Genomic DNA, 21,845 nt, shown 5'->3' with positions numbered 1-21,845 from the left:
ATTGACTGTATCGCCCATTCCTTAATTACACATCCATTCACTTAGGCAGCCATTCATTTCCTCGCCCACCCATTAACTTAGCTCTAATAGCATACAGCGAAATCCAAAGGTCTGGAGGAAGGTGCAATCAGATTGCTATCATTAACCGTGTTTGCACTGCAGTGTGATGCGTCTCATCTTCTCTGCACTCTGTGTGTGAGTGTGTGTCTGTGGATTTCGGAGGGTACTCTGCAGGATTAAAGCCTGCTTTGTGAAGCCTGGTGACCAGAGAGACAAGCTCAAGTTCACCAATTGATTAATTGCGTGAATTAACTGAATTTGTCTGTATGAGTAAGCCTAAACAGCAGCCCTACGCCTGCCTGAGTGTGCACATGAGTGTGTGTTGCCTCTGTGTCATTACCAGTCCATGAGCAACCTTGTGCAAAGAAGGTCTTTTTCTTATTCGCCATTATCATCCTAGGAGATGAAACGCGAGCAAGCAACAGAGGAAAGATGGAAGATGAATTTTTACCACCAGACAAAGACAAAATATCTAATTAAAGACAAAAATGTGGGTGTTCATCTACAATCCTGGTTCTGAAATCAAGAATGGCTCTCAAATATATTCATTATATCATTGTATCACATTTGTAATTACGTCAGTTCTGTCTTGGACCTATAATATTCTCTAAACTATATACTATAAATACTCAATTCTACGCTGTATTGTAGCCGGTGTACTTTATAGAGCTGTGTCACCGTCATGCTAAAAAATAACAAGTAGCAACATGTGGTTTGGGAAGAGTGAGAGGATCACAGAGACACACTGCTGCTGTAGTATTCCTATAATATCTCTATGACCATTCAGTAGCATCTGTGCCGCTGAAAACACAAATCAGATCAAAAAGTTGGGACAGAATGCAGTCATTTGCAATCGAACTATGCTTACAGATGGTTTTTCACCTTCAACTTCCACCATATGATAAACTGGAACTGCCTAACAGAGGCCAGTTCAATGATGAGAGGCCATCATTCAAATGATGGTTACGGTACATGCTAATGCATCAGTAATGTCAATTCAATGGCATCGCTTCACAGGGACCATGTCACTACCTAATGACTTTGTTTGCTTTTGACACTATAAGTGCACATTATTAAAATATTCCTTTGTTGAACCACTTTTTTTCCCACTGTTAGACCACAAAAAAAAAAAAACACTTTATAAATCTCCAAAAAAGCAATAGTCGGGCCCTTTTCAGCTGAGCTGCTTCCTCATCTGCTGTCTCATCTGTCTACAGTGCTGACAGCAAATAAGCATGAAGACTTAACACTTGTTGCCCTCAGAGTGATTATGCACCAGTGATTATGCCGACAAAATCTTGCATAACATTTCAAATCCACGTTAAAATCTCATATGGTTGGGGGTGGCAGAATCTTACCTGCAGTCAGTAAATCATTAGATCAAGATTTCCCCTTGTAAAATACACCTTTAATATTTCATGTGACTGAACTGAGTGCGCTGTTAGTAATGTTAGTATCTAACAATTTATAACTACTGCTCTATGGGGATTTTCAACCATCACAAACCAAAAGGATTTCTAATTACATCAGTCCTTCTTCACTGTTGGCCAGAAACCAACCACATGCACTTACTCACAAACACACACTCAGGTGCTATTAGCAATGCTGCCTTATAGAATAACACACTATTAAGCAGTCATTTACAGACACGCATCATTCACACAGCACACACACAGGGGACAGATGCACATCTGTCTGCACAGCGTTTACTGTGACTAGACTTCAAGCTGAGCTCACTGATCATTTCCTCGCTGTCAAAAACGGAGAAAAAGGGGCCGACTTTCTTCCACCTCTTCTCCTGCATCATCTAACAAGACGGCGAAGTCGAGCCTCTGCTAAATGAACGGTGAAAGCAAACTGTCGCTTGAGTCCAACAACCCTCGTTCCCCTCATCCGAAAGGCAAACCGGGCTTCATCACGGCTGCTGCAGTTCCTCTTGCGTTCAGCAGGGGATGCTCCAAACACACACGGGCTCCTGTCGCTGCTCCTGCTGCTGTTGATGCTCCAAAATTAACTCGCCTCTCCTTGCCACTCCATAATGCTCAGCTCTCTCCAAAGGGCCTCTTTTAGCACGCTAAAAAGCACTCCAGTCATACGAAACAGCCACAAATCCACACAAGGATTTCGTCTGCTTTTCCTGCACCACACTCCGTGTTGTTTTGTCTATTCGGAGCACAATTACATGTTGCATTATGTGTATTAGGAGGCACAGATGGATATAAACCTAATGAACTGTCATATAATATCAAAGGCCTATTAGCAGCTCCTGGAGCTGTTCTTGATGATACTGAGCTTTTGAAATGATATTAAGCTTTTCTTAACTTTCATTTGGCCATAATACACTAACAGCAGCTTCACAGTACAGGTGCAGTCCATTCAACACAGTTAAACACACACACACACACACACACACACACACACACACACACACACACACACACACACACACACACACACACACACACACACACACACACACACACACACACACACACACACACACACACACACACACACACACATTGGTCAGATCAGGTCAGGGTCAATAAATAGCCTTCACGACACACTTTTTGAAAATAAATTCGCTAAAATCCTCAGACAGTTTTAGAGGAGAAGAGAGGAGAGTGTGTGTGTGTTTGTGCGTGTGTGCGTGTGTGCATGTGTGTGCGCCAGGGTGTGTACAGCCACTCATGCGTATCTGCTGTTGTGACAGAGAGACATGACGGATCCCTCTTACATCAGTGGGAGGCCACCCGGCGCCAGATGACATGCATGCACACACACACACACGCACGCACGCACGCACGCACGCACGCACGCACACACACACACACACACACACACAGACAAGCACTCACTCACAACATCAACAGTGACGGATGGACCGGTGGCCTCCCTCATCACTCACTCCCACAGACAGAGAGGAAGAGTGGGACGGAGGGAAAGAGAGGGAGCGGCAGAAAAGAGGGGACAAGATGAAAGAAGAGAGCGAGGAGGAGCGGATGAAACGTAGAAAAAGGCGACATGAGAGATGAGGAAGGAGAACCGGAGAGAGTACAATAGGAGTCTTCTTCAGTAATGACACACACACACACACCGTCGTCTCATTTCCATCCGTTGACACCTAAAGACATTATTCAGGCCCGTTCGCAGACACACAGCTGCCGTTAACCATTGAGCCTCCCAAGCGCTCATCTGGGGAATTGATTCTATGTAAGACCTCTGTGAAAAGTCAATAGGCATTAGTCCAGAAAAAAGCCTGGATTAGGCTTTGATTGGAGCGCAACGCGGCGATGCAACCGAGCGCGAAGAACTTAAAACGACTTACAAGGCGCGATCGGGCAACCACAGGTTAATCCTTGGGCTTTAAGTCACAGACGCTTATCGACCGCGTCCCAGAGGACAAATGTATTTCACGGCGTTGACAGGGCGCATGTGTGTCTGTGTGTTTCTACATGGCCGCGGAGTTACACGAGATGTGTTACATTTTCACAGCTTTCAGGAAGTGATGTTTGCTGTTACATGTGTCAGAACTAACTGATCAATACTGGGAGGTATCATTCAAGCCAAATGGGCTTCTGTAGGCCTGTGCCAATGCTTCACATCGATTGGATAGATAGATATTTAGGCTGATGAGCTTCACATTCGGGACACTGTCACTGTGTTGCAAGTCAAACGTAAGTCTGGAGTCATTGCTGTGATGTTCCAGGTGCTCATCGTGATGCACCCTCACCAATTATATGACTGCTTTTAAAGAAAGTCGTTAGTTGGTAAAGCTTTTTCCTGCAGTGGTGAAATGTAACCAAGTACATTTACTCAAGTTCTGCAGTGCAATATTAAGGTATAAGTACAGTGAAATTGTGTACATTTTACACCACTACATGCATTTGAGATGAATACATTTTATGCAGAAACTATAATGAGCTTAAAATATGATGCATTAATATAAAAGTATTGACCAAACAGTTTGTGAAATGGTTAAATTAAACTGAAACCGGGGTGTCCAGATGTCCTTTGGACCTGTTGCCATTGATCATAAAATTGCAACATCTGGTGACCTTTGTTGCGAAAGTGCCCAGAAAAAATAAACCAGGAGAGTTAATTGTTATTTACACTTGAATGTATGAGTAATATAATATATAATAGTGCAGCAATTGTAATAGAGTTCCACAGTATATTACTGCTGCTACTGAGCACAAAATAGGCTTTAAAATCTGAATGTGATTCACTCAAGTGTCATCTGTTCACTCTCTGCTGGTCTGTGCGAGACTCACTTTTGCCTCCAGTTAAGACGGAAAGAGAATATCAAAGTATCACATTAGTATTTAATACTGTCTAAATGAAAACTTTTCATTGCACTTAAGTCATATCCATCCATTTTCACAGGCGGATTTAAGTCGCTCGTTGCTGCATGGGGATGAGAGTCGCGTGATTAGAAAGGTCAAAAGGTCAAGTTTTCTTCACAAGTCCAAGTGAGTCGAGTGACCGTCTGTCAGATCACATCCCCGTCTCTTTGCCGTCCCTCCTGTCCCTTCACTTCAGAATCCAATAAAAGAGAAACCGTCGTTAAAATATCCTGCGGGGGGAAAAGAAGTGTAAAAGAAAGTGTAAAGGGATGGCTCGGGGTATAAAAATATATTGACTTGATCATGAAACGAGAGCTGTTTTCTCTCACACAAAAGCTTCAGCTGGGTTTTTTTTGTGGTCCTGCAGGCAGAAGTAGTTTGGGTTTGTGACATGAGGCAGGAAATCGGCTCTAATGGCCCCAAGAAAAGATCTGTGTATGACGCAACTATATGTTAAGAATTTTATACCACAGGCATACATCTGAGATGAGTCAATATCAGTGCAATCATGTCATACTGCAGCCCTCACTGTTACTTTGTGTTAGATTTGAGCAAAAACGGAATCAGAGCAATGAATACAGGACTTTGGCTGAGGACTCACCTCAAAGTGAAATAAAGTTTTTGTCCCTGAATAGCGAATGACGAAATATTTACCTGCAGATGCAACTCCTGTCAGAAGGATAAGAATCAGCACTAAAAGCACACAAAGCAAGGTTAGCCTTACAGAAGCTTATTTACCAGCAAAGCTGATTATTATCTGAGCAAATGAGCAGAAAAACAACCTTAATTGAGGACAAACAGCTGAGGAAGCATCACAGGAGCTTGCAAAATAATTGTCTAGAGAAAGGAGTAATTATCATTTATTAATTTATGCACAACGTGCAGCCCCGCCAGCATTCTCTTTAGTGTTATCATCAGCACCGCTCTTTCAAATTCTTTGCAGAAAGCATCACTCAGCATCTAGGGAAGAAAACTCAGAAACAGTCAACATGAAAACTTCCATTTCCATGCTGTACTGCCAGCTCAAGTGTCACATCGACAACCACTGAATGAAAAGCGAACTCTGTCGCTCAAGGTCGAATATTAGCAGCAGCAAACAGTCTGAAAAGCAACCTTTTTCTGGTTGACTTGCACTACAGCTGGTAAGCAATGCTGAAAAAAGATGCTTCACTCTGAAAAAAAGGGATGTGTCATCTTTACTGTGGCCGTGTGTGAGTCTGCTACTGCTGCAAAGAAGGGCAAACAATGGCCATTCATATCTCCATTTAAACAACTGCGTTTGACTTAATGATCAGGAAGGGTCGTATCTGAACTTTATGGCTGCACTGAGGACAATGACAGATGTGAACAGACTCCACCAGCTCAAGAGGGACACACAGTATTTGCTAATGTTTACCAGCTAATATGTCTTTCTGCTGTTTTCTGCTGAGCAAGTCGTGCACGGTGGGTTTTAAGTCAAATATGTCGGACATAAAACCAAAACAATGAGCCGTATGATGCTAAAACGCTGTGTAGAGCTGAGGGGACCTGCGGAGTAGGGTGCTAATTCTTGGTGGGTCCTCTTAATGAGCGGAAAGCGGAGCAAACTCCACCTGTTGCTGAAGCCCATGTGATCAAAAGCTCCTGAACAGCTACCTCCTGAACCTTGCAGTGAGACTGTTCTGTCAACTGCTGGATAGTTAGCATGAGCGTTAACAGCATGCAGAAAGAGCATATTTTGCTCAAACACAGGATACGCGGTTTGTTACAGACCGAATCTCTGCCTGAAAAGTGAGATAACAATGATTTCCGAATGATCTGACAGCTCTCCCAGCTCACCGCGAATCAAACAGACCTCACATCAAACTAGCTGCCGGCTTTAAACGTCTTCCCTTCTGTCTGATTTCCACCTCCCGGCCTCTCAGTGCTCTCGTGAACTCTCAGGAGTGTCTGTCAGTTGCTGACCGACAGAGGAGAGAACAAAGTTTTAAGCAGCTCAGGCGGAGAGGGGTCTTCGTCTATGCCAACATTCTGGCATTTACAGGGACGCCCTGAGGAGCGCTGGAGCTCGACCAGGGCTGATGTGCTCATAGCTTCCAGCAAATACACACATACACGCACACACACAGCAAGGGAAAAATCCTCCTAACGCGCATATGTAAACACACATGTTCATGATATCTGAGTGTACAAAAGGATGAATAAACAAGACACATGCATTAAAAAAAAAAACCTTAGACAAAAACACACACGCAGACAAATGAGTGGAGACCAACACGCACACACACACACGCTGTAATGAGAACAGCTGGAGAGGGTGCAGGCGGGTGCACACGGGGGAAGAAGCAGAGAGGGAGGGAGGGATGTCCTCTGCTTCTCACCTTGACTGCCAGACCCTCGCTGTGCGTTTGGGGATTTTCCAAAGGCAACCAGAGATAACCTGCCTTACCTCGACACTGCATTTTTCATCTCCCCCTCTCTACTCCTCCCTCGTCTTCCCTTCCTCTCTCCCTTTCTTCTTCTCCCCTCAGCATCCTCCCCGTCTTCCTCCACCCTTCACATTTCCTCCCATCTGCTTCCTCAAGGCCACGTGTGTCTGCACACTTTTGCTGCCACATCAGAGGAGGAGAGTGTGCGTTTCTGCGCGAGCGCGCGTGTGCGTGTGTGTGCGAGACAAGCGGGGGGTCGATCGGAGTGCGAGAAAGGAAGGAGAGCAGAGGAAAGGAAGCAAGTGTGCTGACTCAAAGAAAAAGAGACAAGCGGTTTCTGATTCGATGGGTGGGTGAGGAAGGTCAGAGGAGAGGAGCTGAAGCAGGGTGAGTGTGTGGAGGAGTTAGTGTGTGTGTAAGGATGTGTGCGTGCGTGTGTGCGTGTGTGTGTGTGTGTGTGTGTGTGTGTGTGTGTGTGTGTGTGTGTGTGTGTGTGTGTGTGTGCAGGCAGCTCGGTCCACTCAGGTCATATGTAAGAGGACTTTGTTGAAAGCTTTGCTGAAGGAAGTGACTAATTGCCAGTTTGCCACCTGTCATGAGTGCCTGTGTGTGTGCATGTGCGTGTGTGTGCGTGCAAGGGGGGCCAAGGAGTACTCATATACTACATGCTTACACTGTCTCCACTAAAGGCACACATGGCAGCACTTGTGGGGATACTAAACCTGTGATGAAAATATGGACAGCCATAACTATTCATGACTCCAATGAAGAGTCTTCTGATGTTCTGTTAGCAATAAATTATTGAATCTTGACTCTGCAGTAAGGACAGTAAGATAGCCGATGAGAGGTTATGGCTAAGAAGCCAACAGTTTGGTTATTATTACGAGACATGCAGCCAAAACTACTACTATATTTTAAGGAATGCAAAAGGCAGGGAAGAAGACAACATAATCAGGTGTTAAATGGAGGAAAATGCAGACGCTAACATACTTTTCCACCATTGATGCAATGCATTTTGGTGAGAATATTATTGTTTTTGGCAGCCTGCTCTTCAGGGCTGTGCACTGCAGCGCTCTCCAAGGTGCTGATCCTGCTGCAGGCAGCAGTGAGGGAGCTGTCCTGGGTGCTGCCTCTCTCCCCTGCCCACATCAGTGGGAAACTTAGCATGTCGTACCGTTAACTTCACCTGATTCCTGATTCCGATACTGTGTATATACGCCCTGACTGGCTCTACAGAGCTTTATAGCATCTTTCAGCTCACTGTTTTGAAGTTTTGAGTCATTCTCAGCGTTCTCAAAGCACCATTTTGGGACACAACAGGCAGCTGTTTTCAACAAAAATAATCTGAAATTGAATTGTTTACATACAGTATTAAACAAAGGTGGTGGGTGAAAGAGTAGTTAAAGAGAACTTTCCTTGAAAAAACTTCTCCCAGTGTATCCCTGCATGCGACCTACTCTTCACAACAGCTCTGCAGGAAAAACCAGTGAACTAAATATCGTGAAGGGACCATCCGCACACGCACACACTCTGCCTCTCACACACTTTTTTTTTCTCAGCCAGTCTCCGCAGAGAAAGGACCTGCTCGCTGTTACAGAACACAGTGTGATGATGGATGTGGTAACTCTCTATATCACCAAAGACCATCCATCCTGAATAACTGGTTTTGTAAGACGTGGCAGCAAAGTGCCGCAGCACGAAATGTGTAAAGCACAAATCCACTCGTATCAAGAATAGAATTTACATTAAAAAGCTTGTTTGTTTTGTACCCATTTTTGCTTAATAGCCTATAAATTGTCATATAAAATGTATCTAGACTCACACCTGTGCATGTCTGCCTGTTTTGTGGTGTGTGTGTATGTGTGTTTATGGACTGTTAGCGCTGATTAGAAAGTGGAACAGGGCTGTACCCTCTCAGCTCATTGGGACAGTCGTAACTCTTGTCAAAATGCAGCCAGGCTGCTGTGTTACAAGCATCCTTCACGACGCCTGACATCTTCCTTTACCCATTCCCCTGTCCTTCCTTTCTCATCTCTTCCTCAGGTCTCCCACCCTCCCTCCTCTCTCCTCTCTGAGGTTGGTCATGTGAGCCGAGGTGTTCCCTATTTAGCGGTCGGTGCCTCAGTGCATCTCTAAAGGAGTCCCCAGTTGAGAGCTTAGAGGAGGCCACAAACAGTGCAGAGACCAGGGAGGGAGGGGAGGGGAGGTGGAGGGACTGAACTACAAGCAGAGGAGTTTTAATGTAGAGGGGAAAAAGCTGTCCAAGCTCACAAGGTTGCTAACTGTTAGCTGCTAATGGGGCAATAAATTCAGCTGATTCAAAATATGCATTTGGGCTATCAACCTGTCTCATGACTATAAACAGCTTCACAGCAGCAGTTTGCCTGCACTCCGACAGAGGAGGCTTAAATAACAGCAGACGGTACGACAGCCAACCTAGACATGCAATAAAAACAAGAAGGTAATGCTTCCTCAAGCCTCTCTACATGTTATCGACACACATGCTGGAGCTATGTTTGTCTGTCCCTGAAAAAAGAGGCGGTTTTACATCTGCCTGCCTTCCACCCCACTGACGATTCTCAGTATTGGGTCGCTAGTGGAGCTGTGTTTGCTCATCCTCTGAGTGCAAATCCACAATGTCATCCGGCGGAGTAAAGTTTTACTTTGCCAAACTTTCCCCTGTTAACTGCGGAGAGTTTGGCCAGAGCTGGTCCTGGGTATCGGAGTCCGGCCCAATTATGTCTCACTGCCTTTGTCAGATTGTTTATACCTGGCTGCACATGTGTGTTTGTGGGGATGTGGAGGGTGGCTAAATTGCACAAGGGAGTCTGTGTGTGTGTGTGTGTGTGTGTGTGTGTGTGTGTGTGTGTGTGTGTGTGTGTGTGTGTGTGTGTGTGTGTGTGCTTTTCAACATCTCAAAACACCACGCTGAACCCCCCCATCCCCACCCCATCATCCGGCCCCCCACCACCATCCACACATCACTCCTCCCTCCCTCTCCACTGTCATCTCTCTGCCCAGGAGGCTTTTCCAGAACACACAGCTAATAAAGTGGGCCAGGTCCACGGCTGAGCACTATTTTTATCAGAAAGCAATTTTCAGGAGGTGCCCACAGGTAAGCGGGTCCAAGCGCCTCAGACAATGCAGCCATGACAGGGAGTTTCCCTCCGCCATTAACCTCTGCTGAGCTGCTCGCGAACACCCCCGTGGTCCAGGGACACTGTACAGCCACCGCATGGACCTGGTCCTCCAAAAAATGTTCACTGTGCCAAAATCCCAGGAGATAAAACGATGGTGACCACAAACAACTGTTTGCTCTTTGGTGCCTGCTCAGTGTGTTGATTTGAGATTTGTAGGGCATCAGGCATGAGGGAAAGCGTGGCAGTGGGAGGGGAAGAAAAAGTGACCAGATGAATAAAGGTACTGCAGAGGTGAAGGGGATGATGAAGAGGTGTGCATTGTTGGGGATGTGTAAAGACAGATGGATACACGCAGCCCATCTGGCCTCTCTTTTTATACAGCTGGACTATCCGGCACAGCTGAACTCAGGCTGCAGTTATTACAGATGAATATTACTACTGAACTGCGGCAAAGTGAAGCCTTTAATGTATAGATGCAGGTCACTCAGTAGAACTCAGATTTCTTTCCTCATGCCGCCACAAGCCAGAGTAGAGTCATAGTAGTGCGAGGCTGTCAGATTAGATTGAATTATGGCAACAGTAGGAAGTACAGCGTATTGGGCACATTCCACAAGGACTTTGAAGTATTTGCACTTTACTTAACTCTGTGCTGCACTGTATGTTGCCATTGTACAGCATGAAAGCTGTTTTATTAACTCGATTCCTTGGTTTTAATTAAAGTGGAAACAGACAACTTCTTGACTTTTCTCCCCTGAACATTTCCATGTGGAATTGTTGCCGCAAAGACAAGCAAATCCTCAGAGCCTCACTACCAACAACACAGGACACACTGCATTTGTTTCCAAAAGCACAGTCAACACCACTTTGGAAATAAGAGAGAAGAAGCATATTCACTGCAGAGGTTAAGTTAAATTGTCATAATTTTACTAGTGCTGTCAATCGGTTAAAATATTCAATCGCAATTAATCTCATGAATGTCGTGGTTAACTTGCAATTAATTGCAAATTAATCACACATTTTTATCTATTCTAAATGTCCCATTAATTATCATTTTAATACTCTTATCAACACGGAAAAGTGGATAGGCTTCCTTGTGCAAACAACAACGTGTAGTGTTTTATTTCACACTAACATTCTCATTTTGAGCAGTCATTCACATTTGAATGAATCAAATCTCACACAATTTAACACTGTCAATAAACAGATGACAAAAAAATAAATACTTGGTTACAAAAAAGCCCCTTCAACAACCCTTTCTAAGGGATCAAAACAGGGTGATACAAGGTAAAGTTACAAAGTGCACATCATTGTAAACTAGGACTCAGGCTATAGTGCAGTTAAACCATGGCTTAAACTTTCCTTTCTTAGGTTTCCTTTGAACATAATAGCATCCATATGATTCTGCCGAAAGTCTATTGTCGCCTGGTTTTGACGGTGGCGGCGGAGAATTCACATTAGCCGTGTGTTTGGCCGTCAAGTGGTATTTCAGACTGGATGTGCTACAGTGATAATTCAGTTTACACGACATTACACACAGAAAACGTCTTGTCAGTCGACCCATCTGGCAACTTTTTGAAACTAAACTTTCCATTCAGAATCTTATTTGCATCCAAATCGGCATTTTGTGCTTGATATCCACACAAACCGGTAGTCTACTTTTTTACAGCTAGCGAGCAGGCAAGACCAGACACGTGTGTGGGGCGTGCCTATTGTTTTGTTTCCAGTTTACAATCAGATCCTGTAGTTTTTCTTACGTTACTAGCAGTGGCCACAGCTTATAAAAAACTACAAGTTCACTAGGTCACAACGACGCGATAAAAAAATGACGCCGTTAAAATTGATTTGCATTAACGCGTTAATAACGCGATATTTTTGACAGCACTAAATTTTACATATTTGCGTACAGCTTCACACAAATCTTAGCGTCGGGGCAGAGTGGAAGAAAGCATTAGGCAAAAAAGCGTGAATTTATTCATTCATTGAGGCCATAATGGAGACATGAAAGCAGACAGGAATGGTGCCAGCCTGACGGGATCGCCAGTCAGCCTTCATTTCCCTGAGAGATCGTACCCGCTGGCAGACAAAATTTATAGTGAAAGCGAGGCTGATGGAGAACCAAGAGGGGATAGCTGACTGTGAGATGGAGGGGTTTCAGGGTGAGGAGGCGGAGGACAAAGGGAGAGAGAGAGGGGGAAGGAGAGCAGAGAGGTAGAGGACAGAGCTGGGACAAGGACAGCAGATAAGGGACGCATCAAGACGGGGATATATATTCTGAATAAAAGAGGTTCACGGGGTGACAAAAACCATAGGAGGAGGAAGGTAGTGATGGTGGAGAGGAGAGAAAAAGAAACCACAAGAGAGGCCAACAGACACAAATGGCTGGACAGGGAGTGAGACAGACTGACAGGCGAGTAAAAGCTGTACAAGTGAGACGGGGGGGTGGGGGTGGGGGTGGGGGAATAAAGGGAGATGGGGGAGGGAGGGGGAAGAAAGATGAGCGTGGTGGCGGTTGTTGCTCCCAGCGGAGACGTTATGTTCGCTATGAGTCTGGGCCTGTCAGGCCATCCTTCTCTCCCTCTCTCCCTCCCAGCCTCCACGGCTGCTCCTCTCCCCCTCTCTCATTCCGCCGTCCTCCTCTCAAGACAGCGACAACAATCAGCCCTGTTTGTTATTACAAGTGGTAAGATCCCGCCTGTCCTGTCAATCAAACTGCCCTGTCACCCCCTTATCCTCAAGGAGTTTGAGAAGCCCTGGCCTTGAATACAGATTTAAGTGTAGCTCTGCACCACATGCGAAGGTCAAACATGTTATGCCTGTTTGTTTATTATTATTTTTTTTAAGTAGCAGCTTTTCATCTTGTTTTGAGTTCATATTTTAGGCTTAGGTGTCAGCAGGTGTCTCATTTTAAACCAAAGCCAATTTTCGTCCTGCACATTTGAATGTAAATGCTGACAAACCAATGCTTTGCAGTGACTCACTCCCCTGCTCTCCTCCTCACCTCTATTATCATCTCGTTTCATCCTCCCGAAACAAGAGGCTCATCTAAGGACAAAAGGACATTCTCTCCATCATTTAGCCCGTCACTCCCACTCCCCTTTTATTGATCTTGTGCACAAAAACTCACAGATTGGCAGAGATAAAGGCGTTTTTACAGGAGGTAACTTTGTGATAATGTATAATTTTCACCTCTTCTTTCTCCAGCTCTCCGGAGTGTTAAAAGAAGCGCCAAAGTGCTGCTCGGGTGATCCTTAAATATCTCTCAGGGCTAAACTGGGATGTTTGGCTGCTTCCTTCCTCTCTAAGGAAAGTGCATCAACACTCATGAGAGGAAAAAGTTCATCCCTTTCCAGTAAAGCAATTGCTGTTTATTCCATCCCCCGTCCCGACAGAAGCTGCTTTCGCCGCCGCTGTGTTTAATGTGTCTGGAGGTTTAAGTGTGTCGTCTGATTAAACGGACCCAAAGAGGGGAGCTGGAGATTTACCATGCTTGAATGTGATCAATAATTCATGCTGTGTGTTTGCAGGGGAAACACTCCTGTGCAGCCTAAAGTAATCAAACGTCATGCACTTGGATATTCATTGTGTACTGAAGTCAAACTGGTATGTAAATTCTAGAGCAGCTATTGTGCATATTTGTTTTGGAATACATTGGTGGAACAGCGTCTGAGCGTCGAGCCTCTGGACGGGTGTTTCCCAGACTGACACTGCGAGAACACATGCTTTCCACTTCTTCTCACTGTGACATTACTGCTCACAAACGGTGATACAAGGCTCTCCCACTCCATTTTTTAACAAGTCCAAATAGCATTAGCTATTAAGCCATCTGTCCCTTGCATCATTCAACATTTGGTCGGCACCACATGCTGCCGTGCTTGCATTCCACTCGAAGGAAGGGAGGAAGCTAGTCAGCCCAGCTTGCTAACGGTAGCACCGATTCCCACTAGACATTACCTTTAGTTGATGTTATTTCAACACCTGCTGAGGGCTGCGGTTAAACTCCCACACTCAGTGTTGTGCTCATCAGACAGTTCATCGGGGAGCTACTATCAGCTGTCTCGGCTTCACGGCTACAGTTGTGCTGATGGACAATTAGCAAACTGTCACGTTCACAGCCATGGTTAGTCCTATTACCTTAGCCTGCGCGTCATATGTGATATATGTATGTCTTAGCAAATACTTAATTAACTTCAGTTTGACTTGTGTGTGTTCATGGGTGCTTATATTAAACCACTACAGGGATCCCATGAGCTGGCAAGGCAGCCCAAAAATTCCATTTCTTCTCGTGGAGCCTGGTTCAAAACCTTGCTGGGTCACTGAGCAAGAAACTAAATCTAAATGATCCAGATCTGCTGCTCCGTAGCCCCCCCTGACCTTTGACTTTCCTGAGAAGGAGACAGGGAAAAGAGCATTTCTCTATGGGCGTCAGTGACCTTGAGCTTAAATTGCTTATGGGACCCTTTCATCCTCTAATCAGTTATTTTCTTCCTTGAGGCCCTGTTCACTGACTAATTTCTCATATATCAAACAAGACTTAACAGCAAAAGAAAAGTGGAATACATGATCAATCCCATTTCAGAGAATATACCCTAAGCGCTGTGTCTCAGGCTGTGTAATTAGCTTGCAAGATAGACTGAGGTCACCACAAACATTTGAAATATTAAGATGATTAGATTAGGTGATTAGATGAAATTTCAGTGATCCTCACAGGGAAAATAAGCTGTGGCAGGAAGGGAGTGGAGAATATAAATAAAAATAGAACAAACAGAAACTACTGAAGATAATAGAAAAAGAAAATTACAATGCAGGTGCTCTAAATGAGAATGATGCAACTGATAAATAAAGATAAATGATGTGGCTTTAAAAAGGCCAAGCTGGAAAACTACTTTTGTCTTTTCTCTGAGCCATTACTGGCAAACGTACAGCTGGGAGGAGGTACTTCATTTTCAAATCCTTTAAATAAGTGTTGCAATTATCTGCTTTTGTGTGTGTGTGCGTGGCTGCAGAAGGGAACTCGTCTGCCACAGAGGCCCATGAAAGATTAATGCTGAGTAGCCACTGGAACGCTGCCGCAGCTGAGGTGAGCCTTTGTTATTGCTACAAAAAGGTAAGAGGAAACACCTCTCCGGCTTGGTTATGTATTATTTTTCTCTGATGTTGCTGGAGAATAATCCTTGATTTGAGCTTTGGAAAATAAATAATGAGGTTGTAACTGTCAGCGTTGTGTCTTAGACATTACATGCATACTACTACTTTGCAACTGCAAATAAATTTTACAGGAAACACAGTATCAACATTGTCTGGAAACTTGTTAATTAAATGGTAAGAGTATATTTCACTTAATGTACTGTACTGTCTTAAATAATTAAGTTACATAATTTGTCATAAATAGCATTTCACAAAGTTTATTTCTGACACCTCGTGCAACAACTCACAAATATATAGAATTTCTAAAGGGAGTCTGGGATCTTTCTCCATAGGCAACAAAATATTAGTCTATATTGGTTATCGTTTACTGTTACTTGTAAAGTGTGACGTTTACCATCAATAAAATGTTCCTCCGTCACAAATTCAGTGTAAATGGTGAAATCAGTTGACACTGTATGTTCAAACAGCTGCTGCATGTTGGCAGGTTAAGCCAGCATCTGAATTTAGTCTGAGCGATTGGGTCTCATTGCATTTTTTAACCTACAGACTCCTGTGCAGCAGATAAATGTGGCTCTTCCCTCACTGGAAAAACTTTGCAACGGAACATAATCCAGGCAGCAACTATTTCCCTCAAAACGTATTTGGCAGGGCGCCCTGCAGCTCCCCTGGTAGAGTGCGTACCATGTATCAAGGCCTTACAAGTCTTTACTGCAGCAGCTCGGGTTCAATTCCAACCCAGGCCCACTGCTGCATGTCATCATTCCCTCTCTCTCGCCTGCCTTTCCTGTCTCTCTCCAGCTGTCACAAGCTAAATAAAGTGGAAATGCCCCCTCAAAAAATGCATATGGCAATATAAATGACTTTGTAGCTAAGTTTTGCTTAATTCCACACACAGTGATGTTTCTTTCTTTCTCGCCACAAAATCCTGAAGGGAATATCTGACTGCTTCACTACGTACACTAGCTTGTTGCTAAATTTGTCTGTCGAGCAGGCAGTGTACAATGGGCATATTTAGAGCTCTTTTGCTGCCTGCTCAATCTGGAAAACAAGGCTGACGAGAGCAGTGAGAGCGAACTAAAGCAGTAAAACTGAGCTGTAAAACCAAAATAATGAGCTGAAGGCCCCTGAGAAAGCTGAGTTGTATACTTGAATTTGCACATACCCATAATACCTACAGACACACTCTACACCCTACACTAACACTGTTAAACACACACACACTTTCATATACCAGGTGACCTTTTTGCACATACACGTAGTATTTGTTATAAATGTTCACCAAATCAGCTTTAAAGGCAGAACGAGCAGTAACTTGGCTTCAGGAAATGTCAGACCTCCATCGATTTGGCAACACAATGATGTGCACCATTCTTCAGAAATATGAGGCCACCTTGCAACTTGACAGACACTCCACTGTGAGAATGGATGTGCTCAAAGAAAGCAGGAAAATGCTTGGCAGGAAGCTGAAGGAGACAGCAAAGATTTGCATTTAAGACCACGCTGTGTATGATGACAAAAGTTATTGCACCCCTGATTATAACCCATTCACCTCAATCAATTTGCAATGGCTGACTCCTATTTTGACACATATCAGCTACCCCCTCTTCCTCTCATCTCCCTGCAATGCATACAAAGAACCACCCACACACTATGAGCCATCACCTCCAACATCTCGCTCATTATAAATTTTCCTACTGTAGAAAGCACACATAAGGAATTAAACAGTAGACTTGCCCCTTCTCCCACAGTCTCACAGTGCAATTTCCACTACAGCAAGCAAAGGCAACGTGTACCCCTGACCCAAATGCACCAAAAGATTATCTGGAATTTCTACAAAATTTTACATTGAGGTTATTTCTTTGACTGCTTGCTCAAATTTCCTTTACCCTTCAGGGGACGACGCAGGGGCCTTGTTCCCTGCACATGCAAACGATTGCATAACAGGGTGTTAAGGCTCTGCACTGCCTCTCTCCGGACCCTGAGGGCAACGAGCGCAAAACATGCCTTCCTCCTCTATTTCCGAACCCCGTCTTCTCCATCTCTCTCGCTGGTGCTCGCATTTGCACAGAACAATAGCAGAGCAGGTAGTTTAAGGTGAAAAAAAAGCCCTCCTCCTCTCTTTTGTCCTCCCCCCTTCCTCATCTCGGAGGGATTTTCTCTAACATTTTTCTCCTTTCACTCTCTCACTTTCCCTGTGGTTCTTTCTCTTCGTGAAAATGGGTCACCTTTCTTCTGTCAGGAGAATGCCTGGGTAAGTATAACCTCTATATTTGCCTGTGCATGTGCATGCAAGGTTTTTACTGTCTAGGGGGGGTTCCGAGCCCTGGAAAAGTCATGTGCAAGGACCATTTTCTGGGGCTCATTAGGGGAAAAGTTAAGGTTTGTTTTTTGTTTTTTTTTTGGGTTGGAGGATTAGAGTTAGTTTAAAATATGGATTGGGGCTACTTCTGACATTTGGGCAAGTTTCACTAACAGATAAAACTACACTGCTCAGCATTCACCTGTGTTAGCAAGATCTCTGTTGTTGCTACTTTGAGGTCTTACTTGTTTTCAGGCTTTTGCTTTGAACCGATCTTATCGTGTTTCATTAGTCTTTTGTTCGGATCTTACCTCTCTAACTGTATTTCTACCTACTGGATTGTGGACATTTCGCTGAGTTATTGGCTCCAGGACCACCTAGCCAAGCCAGCAGCCTGGATACTGCTAGCCAGCCACTCTCCATACTAGCAGCTGGCCAACTCACTTGTACTGCTGCCCATTCTCGCCTGGTTCTCCACTTGAGTGACTGGGCGACATACAATGGTGGATATCTGTCCCCTCTGCTGCCTACGTCTTTGCAGTCAAGACCCATTAGCAGCATACTGGGCAGCTTGATACAAACTAGCTATGGGCAAGGTGCTTACTCCCCAGAGGCTCAACATGAATTCCTGCTACTAAGTGATTCAATGGTCCGATTTGTTGAACTTCTGATTTCCGTCATGAGGGGACAATCAGCTACAACTTCACTACAAGTTTAAGCCATTTGTGTTATTATACCTTGAGGCCATTCTTGGCTACAGACTTTCTGTACTGCTGCTGGTTATGATTTTTAATGACCACTTGATTAATTTTGGAGAGAATGACATTTCCTTGGATGGGATGACATCTATCTATCCAGACATGGGATGAAGTAATTTCTGTCAAATGTGAGGAAATCTTACAATGGGAAACCGGTTTAGCCCATTGCCTTCACCACTAAGTCTTGATCTCGATCTCAATTTCTTTCTGAGCACCAATCCTGGCTGACCAAAGATAATATAGCTCCCCTCGTTAAAAAAGTCCCCCTGGCCTCTCCTACAGTACCTGAGCTTCTTTTTTTCTTTTCTTTTCTTTTTTTTTCCAATAAGAATAGTCTTAAATGTTGCAACATTACCTTTGGGTCTGTCTCTACCTTTGAAGCTCTCTGTTTTATTACACTTGGACCTTCTCTGTGTTCTGATTTGTAGACCACCCAAATCTACAACTGGTTTTATCACGGAATTCTCAGAACTATCACCGATTGTTTTGCTTAGATTTGAGATTATTCTGATTGTTTTCTGATTTTAATATGCATGTATATGCTGCCAGGAATTTTTTTCACTTTAGATCTTGTTTGATATACTGGAATCATCTTAAACACAACACTCTGCTCTGATATTGGGGTTACTGATCATTACTGTTTTTTTGTGTGCTTTGTATCTAACACAACTTTTCCCATTATCTCAAATCAACTTGAAGGTCAGAATGCTCTCGCAGTTTTAATTCCACTTCTGCCACCATGTTCTACCAGGAATTTGCCTCCTTGGATTTCCTGATTTGCCCTTCAATGGACACAATATTTTCAAAGGAGCACAGAGACGGCACTCCTCAAAGTGCTCAATGATCTTTCAGCAGCTGACTATTTTAATCCTTTTAGATTTCATTGCTGCCTTTGACGCCTTACAACATTCAATTTCAAATGACTGTCTTAGAAAATGGGTTGGTATCTCTGGCACTGTGTTAGACTGGTTGTACTTATATCTCCAAAGAGGGACTTTTAGTGTTTGATGCTGGTGATTGCAGATCTTCCACAGAATCCACAGAGTACCTCAGGGGTCAATCCTTGGACCCCTGAGGACACACAATCTGCAGACACAATATTTGTTTCTATTTTTATGCAGTTGTCTTTGCCATCTGTGTGTGTGAATGGGTGAATGTGGCATGTGTTGTAAAACGATTTGAGTGGTCAGTAAAATACCTTTTATTTTAGATTTTATTTTAGTTTATTCATGCTTTCATGTTCTTTTTGGAGTGCTTTTACTGTTATTTTATCGGATTCTGTATATTTTTCTGCTGTCAAGCAACTGTGCTATGAAAGGTGCTATACAAATGAAATGTTTATTATTATCATTCAAGACTAAATGACTACTAATGACATAAAAATTCTTGAATTTTTCAACCTTGGTCTTATCATCATGGCCATTCTCATAATTTTGCCTGTGCCATTTCCATTATAGAGAATCAAGAAAAGCAACTGTGGTTTAGGATATGCTGTACATTGTAACTATACAGATACAAGGCTAGCATGACCCACAGGGTACACCTCAGATCTGTCAAACTGCATCCACATTTTCCTCAACTGCATCTTTCCCTTGTGTCTTATTCCCTCCTACTGAGAATGCATGGAGGCACATAAAGAAACAATGTGAGGAGAGAAGAAACAAGGAAATGTGTTTTTAGAGAAATGACACTTTCCTCTGATGCCCTTTTCTAATGATCACAGCTAGATCAGCTATCAGTTGGCGTTAACAGCTGTCAAGACTCATCATCCTCACATGCTGAATTACATAAAAAGTGTTTTTCCCTGACAGACAGACTCTTCTACTCTCTTCGACTTTAACTGCATCCATAAGAAAGGTTAATGGGGGAGATAACAGATCATGAAAAGAAAATACTTTCTCGTAAAACAAGAAAGTTGTTTATGGTCCTTTTGTTGTTTAGCCCTACAATTAACACAGATGAACGAGATGGTGAATCAGAAAACAAATAAAATTTACACTTAAGGTTAATCGAGTCGGTCTTCACTCTAGCAATATTTAAAAATGGGTCGTGTTGGTCCTATTAATTGCAAATACAGATTCGGAACTGATGCTCATAGATTGCTCATAGATCCAGATTTCCTTATTTCAATTTTTGTGCTTTTGTACTGTCACTGATGGGAAATGTTCCTGAACAAAACTCACATAAAACTCTCAAACCAACAAGAAACCAGTTCAAGCCAGACCCTCTGAAAATTTTATGTCATATTATGTGATCTCTGGACCAAGAAGGGCTTCACATTTATAGAGCTCTGTTACATCTCACTGCAATTTGTGGCTGGCAAAGTGGGAAGCTGCTAGAAAGGAACAGATATTGAGTAGTGCATGAATTTGTCTCAGCAGAATGATGTTCACACACTGGATATGTGGCAGCATATGGAGGACTTTGTGTTTATCGGGGTATGTGTGTTCTTCCCAGGCTGATATTCCATTGTTCCACCTGATAGAAACCCTGTATCTCCTTTCCTCGTCTCTGGAAGTATGCATGCGGGCAGCGTTAGATGGACTTTGAAGTGAGCGCACCGATGCACTTCAAACAAGATCTCACACACTTTGCCTGTGTGCCAAGAGGAAAAAGGCTGGAAAAAAGAGTTTTTCTCTGCATCCTGATAGAGTGCACTCTGATCCACCCTGTGTCTCTTCATCTGTTCTTCCATCTACCTCTCAAATGTGTGGCTTGGCTATACTGCTTCTCTCTGCACATCAATACGAAAAAAAACTCTTTTTAAGCGCTGTATAAGCTGTTTCACAAGTGCTGCTGTGACCGAGACTGTGAAACTGTTTCATGTACAGATGCACTGTCACTGTGAGAGTAAAAGGGAACCAGGTTGGGGTAAAAAGACATATATACAGTCTCAGATGATAGCATTGTGTCGTGTGATGCTCTGTGTGTGTGGACTGATCATTGGGGGACTTCATTGTTATATCACACCATAATAATAGGACTCAGAGGTAAAATAACAAGTTTGTGTGACTATGAAACTATACCCATATGTTCAATATTATTATATGATATGATACAATATTTTTTTAACAACTCAATCACCATTGTTGAAGAGACTAGCTTGGTTTGTTGGCAGAACTAAATGCTGATAAAATCGTATTACTAACACTGGTATCTGCAAGGGTTCTTTACTATCATGTAATGAATATTAGGGTTGTCCCGATCCGATCATGTGATCGGAAATCGGGGCCAATCACCTGACTAAAGACTCGATTGGAACTCGGACGTTATGTCTCGATCAGGTATCAGATCAGATCAGCAGCACGCAGCAGTTTGTTTTGAAGCTGAGGCGCGTGATATGCTGCTACTATGTCCACTGTGTGGAAATATTTCAAAGTGAACGACAAGAACAATGCAATTGCAAACTGCGAGATATGCAAAATCGGGATCTCGAGAGGTGGGAAGGACAAAGCTGCTTTTAACACCACAAACTTGATACGACCCCTCAATACACTGCACTGAGAATACGAGTTGGGAGTGCAGCTCCAAAAAGTACAATTCTGCCCTTAGGCAACTTGATAACAGTCACTTTTATTTGCTCATTTGTTTGCATTTGATATTTTGATGCCTATTTTAGTTAAGCTGCTATTTGTTTTAATACTAGACTATAATACTAGTCTTTAATGTTGCACTATTCCTAATGTGAA

General features: G+C 43.5%; 1 protein-coding gene across 1 annotated transcript in view; it reads right to left on the bottom strand.

Moving 5' to 3' along the window:
- The window catches only part of fgf11a (fibroblast growth factor 11a), a 69,165-nt gene that overhangs the window by 2,032 nt on the left and 45,288 nt on the right, over nt 1–21,845 (bottom strand). The gene's annotated exons all lie outside the window — the stretch shown is intronic.

Source organism: Chaetodon trifascialis, chromosome 23 (genome assembly GCF_039877785.1).
Source record: "Chaetodon trifascialis isolate fChaTrf1 chromosome 23, fChaTrf1.hap1, whole genome shotgun sequence".
Lineage (NCBI taxonomy): Eukaryota > Metazoa > Chordata > Actinopteri > Chaetodontiformes > Chaetodontidae > Chaetodon > Chaetodon trifascialis.
The sequence above is the reverse complement of the archived record's forward strand: the minus strand, read 5'-3'. Positions and strand labels throughout refer to the sequence as shown.